The sequence below is a fragment of the Nicotiana attenuata genome, chromosome 1 (assembly GCF_001879085.1).
Source record: "Nicotiana attenuata strain UT chromosome 1, NIATTr2, whole genome shotgun sequence".
NCBI lineage: Eukaryota > Viridiplantae > Streptophyta > Magnoliopsida > Solanales > Solanaceae > Nicotiana > Nicotiana attenuata.
Window position 1 is genome coordinate 51,918,396 of NC_031989.1, and position 10,591 is coordinate 51,928,986.

Genomic DNA, 10,591 nt, shown 5'->3' on the forward strand with positions numbered 1-10,591 from the left:
TTTCTTCTTACTAGTTGAAGAGCAATTTGTGCTAGTGGTGTTCCGTCCATTTGTTAAATTGCAAAGTTCTAAAATTCCAAATTCGGCAATAATGAAGGTGCGTTCTGTGCAACCATGTCTTCTTAGCTTGATTCTAATTGTGTTTGAATGATTATTTCATTAAGTACTTGTGCCTATGTGAATTTTGATTCCATGTCTAGTTGTGGGTTTACTTGAAAGTGCATTTCGTTTTTTGAATTAAAGGACGTTTGATCATGCGCTAGTATGTCGTTTGGTCATATTAAGATGAAATCAATTGGTTATAAGAATTCTGTTAGCTTCATTTGTTCAGTTGGGTGCAACGCGAGTTTGATAAATTTGGGTTGAATTGATCTATTAATTTATGAGCTACTAACCTTTGGTTAAGTTGACCGAATTTTGTTTGCTGTATTGGATTTCCACAGTATATTGTTGTTTTGTGCTAATGAGTAATGGGTGTGAGATTTTGAATTAAAGGTAGGGTTTGGGCCTTCTAGTTAAGTAGCATGCTTGAGTTAAGAGGTTTGCCTCTTGTTCAAGTGTGGACTTGAACTTGAGGCCCAAAGTCCTCAATTACTTTAAATATTAGCAATCCATATTGTTAATCAATTAGGGCCCTTGAGACATTCCATACTAGAAAACAATAGTCTCTTTAGGGTAGCCTTTAAATAAAACAAGGTGCGCCACGCCAAACAAAATTCATAAATTCCGTGGCCCCTCTTTAAAAATTTATATTAAAATACTTAGATTCTTAGGTCCTTATATTCACTGAGTATGAAGTTGTTCTTGATATGATTGAATTCCCTATTACTAGTTTCACCTCTACATGTTTTACTTGGAACTAATTGCTTTATGGTTCATTCTTATTGCCTAATTGACTCTTACTTTGCTTAACTGAAGATCTTTACCTCCTCTATTGTCACGTTATCTTTCATAACTTCTTGTTTTTATTGGAAATCATTATTATCTCTCATGTAATTATTTAGTTTTATTTGAAATTGTTGTATATCCTTCGTAACATGCCCAACCTTAAAAGAAGAGTAGATATTCTATGTTTAGTTGATATTCCTTTTTTGAAACTTACTTGACTGTTGTTAACTCCCTTGTTGTTGATCTACATGCTATGGGGTCGTTGCTTCATATTATTTTCTCCCTTGTTGAGTTGTTCTTATTACGCTTAGTATTCTCTATTGTGGTTATTTCTTGTGAGCTAGTTTTACCGACCCCTGGTGAACAAAAGTTCTTGAGTTGATTCATTTTTCGTGCTCTTGTATATATTGTCGTTGTTGCTGTTGCATTTGGGGTGTTGATGCAGGAGGTTTCTGCCGTGCGGTTATTGATAGTGTGATGCATGAGGTTTCTGCCGTGCGGTTGTTGTTGTGGGGTCGCACGAGGTTTCTGCCGTGCTATTGCTACTATTGATATATTGCACATGCGGCGTAACAAGGCAGGATATGTATATATATGCTTATATGTGGGTTGCGCATGTGAAGAGACAAGGTGGTAACATTATGATGCACGTGTGGCGAAACAAGGCGGGGCACCTTTTATGTTATTATTTACACACGTTGCAGAACAAGGTGGGCTATGTCAGGGGTCTATTATGAGTATTTGTGATGGCCTGAGGGCATTTCTATTTGTTTAAATTTTGTGATTATGGTACGCTTACCTGTATGAGCTTTATCTTGTGGGAGTTGTGAGGAAACATCGTACGTGCTGTCTGTTCTTCTTCTTACGCTTATTAGCTGGTAGAAATTATGTTAAAGCACTTGCGCAAGCATACATGTAGTTGAACACTCCTATTGGATGTGAAGTCCTCCTGATTTGTTAAATATAGATGTACGCCCTCGTTATTCATTATATATGTGAGAGTGGCCCTAGTTAGCAAGTGAGTTGTTAGTATGACCGTGAGACTGATGGGGCACAGGATGTCAAGTGTTAGATTTCAGGTACTGGGACTCGTGAGTTGTAATTTGTCCGAGATTCGGTAACTCGTGGAACTTGTTGGATAAGACCTGATGTGAACACTGTCGTAGGATCTGAGTTATTGTTTTGTTTTCCTTTACTGTATTGTGACTTTAGGGTTTGGGATGAGTTTTTCCCTTTCTTATATGTCATCATTCTTAATATTTTTGTTGTTACTTGCTGTTCTCTTCCCTTATTGTGATTGTAGCATTGTTGGTCATTTCGTACAGTCTTTATATAAATATATATCATGTTCCGTTGTTCCTATCATTGCACTGTTTATTAGACCGGTAGGTGTCTCAACTGTTCCTCGTCACTACTCCACCGAGGTTAGTCTTGATACTTACTGGGCACCGCTGTGGTGTGCTCATGTACTCTTCTGCACATTTTTGTTGTGCAGATCCAGGTATTTTCCACTCAGTTCTATCATCCTTGGGAGGAGGCATTTCTGTAGAGACTTCGAGGTATCACTACCAGGAATTAGGTCTATCGCAACAGTTTTCTAGCAACGGTTATAAAACCGTTGCAACAGACCCTCTATTGCGACGGTTATAACCGTTGCATAAGCCTTATGGGTCTATAGGAACAATTCTAATAACAAAGCATTGCAGTAGTAAAATAACCGATGCGATAGAATGTTCTATTGCCACGGTTTTATAAACCGTTGCAAAGGTGACCTTGTTGCAACGGTTATGCAAAATAAGGGCTATTGAGACGGTTCTTACTCCCCCTCCCCTGGCCAAAAAAAAGGGTCATCAATAAAATACACTGCCACGACCTATTTTTTAAATAGTTTTTTTGGTTTTTCTAAGTCTTAAAAACACATAAAAGTCTAAAACCCCTTGCCCTAAAACATTTCTCGCACTGCCAGCATCGACTGTGTCGACACTATCACTGCGGCGAAGGCAAGGCGACCTCCGGCGTAGACTTCCCCTCTGGCATAGGTTTCCCCTCCACCATCTCCCTCTATTCGTTGTTCTTGCTTTCTCTCATCTATGACTGAGCTTGAGGATTTTGGAGTTGGAACAGGAGGTAACTTTTTTGTCATAAATTTGTTATTCTTGTTTAGAAGTTTCGTGCTTCTGTTTCTCTTTTTCTTTGCATTATGCCGATAAATTTTGTGATTATGATTTCTAATTTGGAAAAGGGGAGTTTGATTTTGTAGGGTTTCTAATTTTCAAAATTGGGCTGCTGTATTTTTTCTCTCTTAAGTTTTATTTAGTCCTATTTCAAGATATGCTAAGGGGGAAAATGTACTTGTGCAATTTGTGGGTTTTCTTTGTTATTTTTGTATCTGATTTGGTTGATTACTGAAAGAATGAAGTGAAAATGAAGGGAAGGAGGAAGTGAATATCAGTCAAAAGAAGAAAATGTTATTGTTGGATGGTGCTATTGAAGTGAAAATGGAGGGAAGGAGGAAGTGAATATCAGTCAAAAGAAGAAAATGGGATTTCACATTATCATTTCCTTGCTTCTCCAACTTTTTCTAGTTGCAAGATATGCTATTGTTGGATGGTGCTGTTGATGTGCATGTATTTTTCACATAAACTCTTCTGCTATAGCAAGAAAATGTTTCCAAGTGTCTTCGTAGTACTGATTTGAAACTAATTTTCGAATGTGCATGCCTTAATGTCGCGAGGACAATTTGGTTCTGATGTTTGAACCTCATTATCCACATGCATTGATAAGTTGGTCAATTGTCTGGAGCTGGTTATCCTTTGTGATATTGTGTTAGATCTGTTAATATTTGTAGTTTCCCTGTTGCAGCATATACTATCAACCCAAGGAAAGATATCGTTCACACTTAGTGAACATATTTCTGCAGTTTGCAGTAGCTGCAGTAGTTATTAGTTATGGACCTTGCAAATGGTGGCTTCATTTTTACAAAGCTTTCTTTTGTATTTGCAGGTTTATTATCTGCTGAATGTAATTTTTCTACTTTTTAGGGCTCTTGTTTGATCAGAAGAAATTGTTTTGGAGAGACCTGGAATAGCTGGAACCTCAATCCGGCCAGACGGGAAAATTGCTGCAACTGCTGGTTGGGATCACCGGTAGGGATCTCAGAGACTTTCAAACTGTCAATTCATGTACATTGTGGCTGGTTAGGGTGTTGTTGCAGGCCCTTCTGTCAATAAAAGAACATTTATTATAAGCAATTAAGCATATGTGTATGGTATTCTGTCGATGAAAAAACATGATATGATCATTCTAGTAACGTTAATGCAGAAGGAAACATGAATCTAGTGTTTACAATGTGATCTTGTTTATAAGGTCAGACATTGTTAAATATTAGATGTACTCTCCTGGAAACATCACATAGTTTTTCAAATTTGAAAATTCACATATTTGATCTTGTATGAAAGTAGACAAGAGGGGTTGCTCTGACGGTAAACAACCTCCACTTCCAACCAAGAGGTTGTGAGTTCGAGTCTCCCCAAGAGCAAGGTGGGAAGTTCTTGGAGGGAAGGATGCCGAGGGTCTATTTGGAAACAACTTCTCTAACCCAGGGTAGGGGGTAGGGGTAAGGTCTGCCTACACACTACCCTCTCCAGACCCCATTAGTGGGATTATACTGGGTTGTTGTTGTTGTTGGTAGATTTTGATTATGAGATCTACCGAGGACAAAATTGGGCTGCTGTATTTTTTCTCTCTTAAGTTTTATTTAGTCCTATTTCAAGATATGCTAGCGGGAAAAATGTACTTCTGCAATTTGTGGGTTTTCTTTGTTATTTTGGTATCTGATTTGGTTGATTACTAAAAGAATGAAGTGAAAATGAAGGGAAGGAGGAAGTGAATGTCAGTCAAAAGAAGAAATTATTTGTTGCTGGTGCAACTGGAACACACTGGAAAGCGGTTTTTTTAGCAGCTTCTGTCAAAGAGTTTAATCTTACAACTGAAGGTATGGTTCACTATACTTTATTCAACAAAAACCTAAGGCGTATTGTTCATCTTGTCATAAGCTGGATATGTCATCTGTGGTAGTGGTAGGACATTTTCCTTTGTCTCCTCGATTAGTTTCTCTGTTATACTATTACTTAATGCCATATTTAACTTACTTGGGTAGTTCTTCTTCATTTTTTTAATCTCTTCTGTTGGATTGTATATTATTTAGTATGGCAATATTTTGCCTAAGCACACATATATGAAAAGGTGACTGGTATGGTAGGATTTAAGAATACTAAAATTTTTACTTCAGATATAAAGAAGCAAGGAAATTATAATGTGAAATCCCATTATCACCTAGAACTACCCAAGTAAGTAAAATATGGCATCTTCCCATCTTCCCTATCTACAATTTGTAGAATTCATTATGTCTTAAAAGCTAGTGAGCTTTATGTACCCTGTGCCAAAACTTTTATCCATTATCACCTAGACACCTACCTTTGTCATCCAAAAATGTTAAGCTCTTTTGATCTATTATTTTTTATGCTTCATAGTTGGTCAGTTTTTCTGGTGTAATGCCCTTTTTATATACTAGTGAACTTGGTACTTCGGTTGTTTCTTAAGTTGGAGATTGATGTCATTTTAAGAACTATTCTGAAGACTTTTATTGATGTGTGGCTTAATAGTTAACTGATAATAACAAAAAAATTAGTTAATTAATAGTAAAAATAAAAAAGTTAGTTAACTGATAGTACTTGAGCTTCTCTGAGTTGAATGGTTCTATGTCCATCAAGAATGGCGATAGAGTGGTTTGGCTCTTGTAAATATAACAGTTACAATATAATGAACCTTTTATCCCAATTTCTAATATTTGTTGTATCACATTTTCTATTTCATTGATCTATCAGGAACTTCGTTCATGTACTGTTATAATTTTTAAAGAAATTCAGTATGTCATTATTTTTGGATCTTCTACTGCTCATTTTAGTTCTTATCTGAGTCTATAATTGTACAGTTATATTTGCTCAAGGTTTTCTAATATTTAGTTATCATATTTTGAAGGTTGATCAAATAAACAAGCAGAAGACAAAAGCAGTAAAGATACTTAAGATTTGGTTGATCGGTGCTAGACTCTTGCATGTTCTATGAATCTTTTATTTGAAACTTTTTTCAAACTTCTGTAAACTCTTAAATTGTTAAACAGTATTGTATATTTTGCTTTTATATGTGAATAATAGTTGTATATATATTTTGGAATATAATTTTGTTGATTAATACTAGTTTCCGTTGGTGATCATATAGGTAATCAATTCATCTTACTTTATTATACAGTTGCCATAAATTTCATTAATTGTTGCAATAACCTTAAAAAAACCGTTGCACAAGCACTAAATAACTATTTCAATAGCTACGCAACCTTTGTGCTATGCATACAAACTGTTGCGATATGTATTCAAACCGTTGGAGTAGCCACAAATAGTCGTTGCATAAAATGCTATTGCAATGTTTTCAACCGTCACACTTGAATAAATAACCGTTGCAATAGTTAGACATATGGTAACGGTTTAAAATCGTTGCATACTCTATTGCAACGGTTGTACAACCGTTGCATGAAACCGTTACAATAGCCCTATTGGCACGCGAGCTGATGTGACGGGCCCAGAACCGTTACAATAGGGATACTGCAACGGCTTTCTTATCTATTGCAACGGTTTGGTTGGCGTTGTGATAGGCTAAATTTCTGGTAGTGTATATCTGCTACGTCCGCAGACCGAGGAGTCCCTTTCTATCTTCTGTAATAAGTATAGCCCTTTCAGTATTATCCCTTGTTTAGATATTTCCGGAGTTAGAGCTTCTTATGTATCTCATAGCTTGTGATTTGTGAGATTCCGGGTTTTGGGAATTTTGTTAGCTTCGAGAGTTGTTATTGTATGTGCCGAGCGGCACCTTAAACACTGACTTATTTTACTATTTCGGTTTTAAATTATTTCTTCCGCAATCATTGTTATATTCTGCATTGTTAGGCTTACCTAGTCGTAGAGACTAGGTGCCGTCACGATGGTTCACGGAGGGCGAGCCGGGGTCGTGACAAGTTGGTATTAGAGCTCTAGGTTCATAGGAGTCACGAATCACAAACCGTTTTATTAGAGTCTCGTGGATCGGTACGGAGACATCTGTACTTATCTGCGAGAGGCTTTGTAACCGTTAGGAAAATTCCACTTCATTTGATTTCCCTGTCGTGCGAGATTTTTAACATCACAATCCTAAACCTCTGTCTTCTACTCTCTCACAGATGGTGAGGACACGTACTAACCGAGATGATCAGGCACCCGCGTCCCCTAGTGCATCCGTCAGAGGCCGGGGGCGAGATAGAGGCCGAGGACGCGCACGTGGTGCAGCGAGAGCACTTGCGCGAGTTGCCGTCGAGGCACCACCAGCAGATCCAGCCGAAGTCCAGGCACCTGACACGCCTACTGCTACTACTACTCCAGCCTTTCAGGAGACTTTGGCACAGTTCATGAGCATGTACACCACTTTGGCTCAAACGGGGCTGTTTCCCCTTGCTGCAACCATATCCCAGGCCGGGGGAGGAGCGCAAACTCCCGCCGCCCGCACTCCTGAGCAGCGAGTGCATGTTGAGAAGGTCCCTGAGATTATCCTGTGCAGCCTGCAGTCCGAGATCAGCTCGAGGGCAGGGCAGCAGCTTCCGAGGAGGAGCAACTGAGGCTTGAGAGGTTCAAGAGGTACAAGCCTCCTGTATTCAGTGGTCTAGCATCAGAGGATGCTCTGGGATTTCTAGATGAGTGTTACCGCATTCTATGTACCATGGGTATATCAAAATCGAGTGGGGTTTCTTTCACCGCCTTCTAGCTTCGAGGAGCCACCTATCAGTGGTGGCGTGCTTATGAGTTAGACAGTCCGGACGAGGCTACTTTAGTGACTTGGATCCAGTTTTCAGATATGTTCCTGTGAGAGTTTGTCCCTCAGAGCCTCAGGGACGCATGGCGCGCTGAGTTTGAGCATTTGCGCCAGGGTACTTTGACCGTCTCGGAGTATGTTGTCCGTTACACCAGCCTGGCTAGACATGCCCCAGCCTTGGTTTCTACTGTTCGTGAGAAGGTTCACCGGTTTATTGAGGGACTTATTCCCAGCATCAGGTCTAGCATGGCTCGTGAGTTGGAGATGGATATTTCTTATCAGCAGGTGGTGAGCATTGCTAGGAGGATAAAGGGTATGCATGCTAGGGAGAGAGAGGACAGGCGGGGTCATGAGAGAGAGGGCAGACGAGATCAGGAGAGAGAGTTTGAGGAGGCGAGGAGACCTCGTAGACCGGGGAGATATGCTGGTCCTTATTTTGGAGGCAGGGTGCGTCATGGTAGAGGTTTTGTGGGTCAGCCAGTTTAGTTCGCGCTTCAGGCTTTGCATGGTGACTCAGGTGTTCATGGGTCTCGGAGTACCCGTACCGCACAGTTCCCATCGCCTCGTCAGCAGAGAGGGTGCTTTGAGTGTGGAGATACTAGCCATATAGTGAGAGATTATCCCAGACTTCGGACCAATGTGTCACAGCGAGGTATTCAGGCGAGTAGAGGGCGCCCAAGACGGGGAGGCCCGGCTCGTTAATGTGTTTCATATAGTAAGCTTGAGGCCGGCGTGCCAGCTGAACGTCATTCAGGTATGAATTCGGTTTGTTATAGAGGGGCACTATCTGTAGTTCATTACAGTTCTGCTTATCGGGGTGAGGTCCCTTATTTGTTGCTCCATTTATGGGTGCGTTTCATAATTTGCACTCTGTTTATGTGATTATCCTGTTGGGAGGTTCTATGAGTGATAGGAGTGCCTATCTTCTGTTTCTAGCCGTTGTTGGGAGTTATGAGACTAGTAGTAAAATTCATGTTGTCCGTTTCGGTAGGTTTGATGTGATTTCTGAGTATTCTTGGTTGCGAGCTCTGATTTCTTATGCTCCACCAGTGTGGGAGCCAGCCCGTGTTGTAATTTAGTCGACGGAATTGATCTAGTGAGAGTTTTTAGATGGCTTGATGTGTACCCTACGTGTGATTCAGAGTTGAGGGCGGGACCCTCGTGATTTCATGTGAATTGATGGGTTGAGATCGGGCTGTGTACCGCGACGAGAGTTATATCAGTATAAGATCCTTGTGATTCTTTTTATATGCTTTAATTCTTTCTCGTTAGATTGTTTTGTAGATTAGCATTGATAGAAAATTTGTGCTTGTCTGACTTGTTTGATAGTTCCCTTATGTGTTTCCCTTCCCATATTCAGTCATTTTCGTTCTGTGCTTTTTGAGTTTTAGCTTGTGGGGTGTGTGCCCGTTGGTATTAGCTGAGATTTGGTTATTCGGGTGTTTGGTTATGTGGTTTTTGTGGTTATTGTATCATCGCCAGTGTTGTGGAGGTTTGAAAAGAGTTCCTATTGAATATGAGGCTTATGGCCGGTGCAGATTTGATCTCAGGCAAGTATTGTTATCAGAAATGTTATTGTGGGCCTATGTTTGATGTGTCATGTTGTGTGGTTGTACCCTGTGGGTGTTGGCACGAATTGAAGTAGCTGGTTGAGACTGATACCGAGTATGGATTTAGAATCGGGTATTTTGGAAATGGATGGAAGGTGAGAATTCGGGTTTTAAGGCTTATTGGTATTGCTAGAAAGGCTAAATTTCAGTTGAGATAGTGTCGTCACGTTCGAGTTGGAAGTGTGCACTCAGTGACTTGAGGACTTCGAGGCGAATCTTAGCACGTTCGAGGACGAACGTTGGTTTTAAGAGGGGGAGGATGTAACGATCCGACCGGTCGTTTTGAGAAATTAAGCTCCGTTCAGCGGCATAAGGGCTGGAACAGCTTCAGAATATGAGAATCGACTTGCGTGCATGGTGGAACTCAGCTAACGGATGGTTTAGTGTCAAATTGGAAGAAGGAATCTAGTTTTGGAAGTTAGAACGGTGAAAATTTGACCGGAATTGGACTTTTGGGTAAACGGCCCCGGAATGAGTCGTGGACGATCTCAACAGCTTCGTATGGTAATTTTGAACTTAGGCGCACGTCCGGATTCAGATTTGGAGGTCCGTAGGGTAAATTGAGGCATTTCGGCGAAAGTTGAAAAAAATGGAAGAAGTTTGACCCACGGTTGACTTTTGTGATATCGGGGTCGGAATGCGATTCCGAGAGTTGGAGCAGCTCCGTTATGTCATTTTGGACGTGTCTGCAAAATTTGGCGTCATTCCGGATTGATTTGATAGGTTTCGGCTCGAGTTTAGAAATTTGAAGATTTGAAAGTTCACAAGTTCAATTTATGGTTTGATTCGTCGTTTCGGTGTTGTTTTGTGTGATTTGAGACCTCGAGCGAGTCCGTGTTAGGTTATGTGACTTGTTTGTGTGATTAGACGGGGTCCCGGGAGCCTCGGGTGTGTTTCGGATGGGCTACGGATCATTTTTCCCCATTTGGGAACTGCTGTTTGCTGCTTCTGATATCCTTCATCGCGATCGCGAAAAGCCTCTCGCGTTCGCGATGCATTGCTGCTGACCACCTCGAAAATCCTTCTTCGCGTTCGCATCGTCCCCTTCACGTTCGCGAAGCTCTGCATTCTTCTTCTTCGCGTTCGCGTCTCTCCTTACGCAATCGCGAAGCCTCGCATTTCTCTTCTCCGTGTTCGCGAGCTCATCATCGCGTTCGCGATGAGCAACCTGGGCAGCCTTAAAATTTCTTCTACGC

General features: G+C 40.7%; 1 long non-coding RNA gene across 2 annotated transcripts; it reads left to right on the plus strand.

The window, feature by feature from the left end:
- LOC109226588 lies at positions 2,807–6,125 on the plus strand. 2 transcript variants are annotated; one of them, XR_002068084.1, is made up of 4 exons: positions 2,807–3,015; positions 3,892–4,034; positions 4,763–4,882; positions 5,929–6,125. It is a non-coding gene; the product is annotated as an uncharacterized LOC109226588 (long non-coding RNA). The 2 variants fall into 2 exon arrangements; XR_002068085.1 differs by having other exon boundaries at positions 2,808–3,015; positions 3,930–4,034.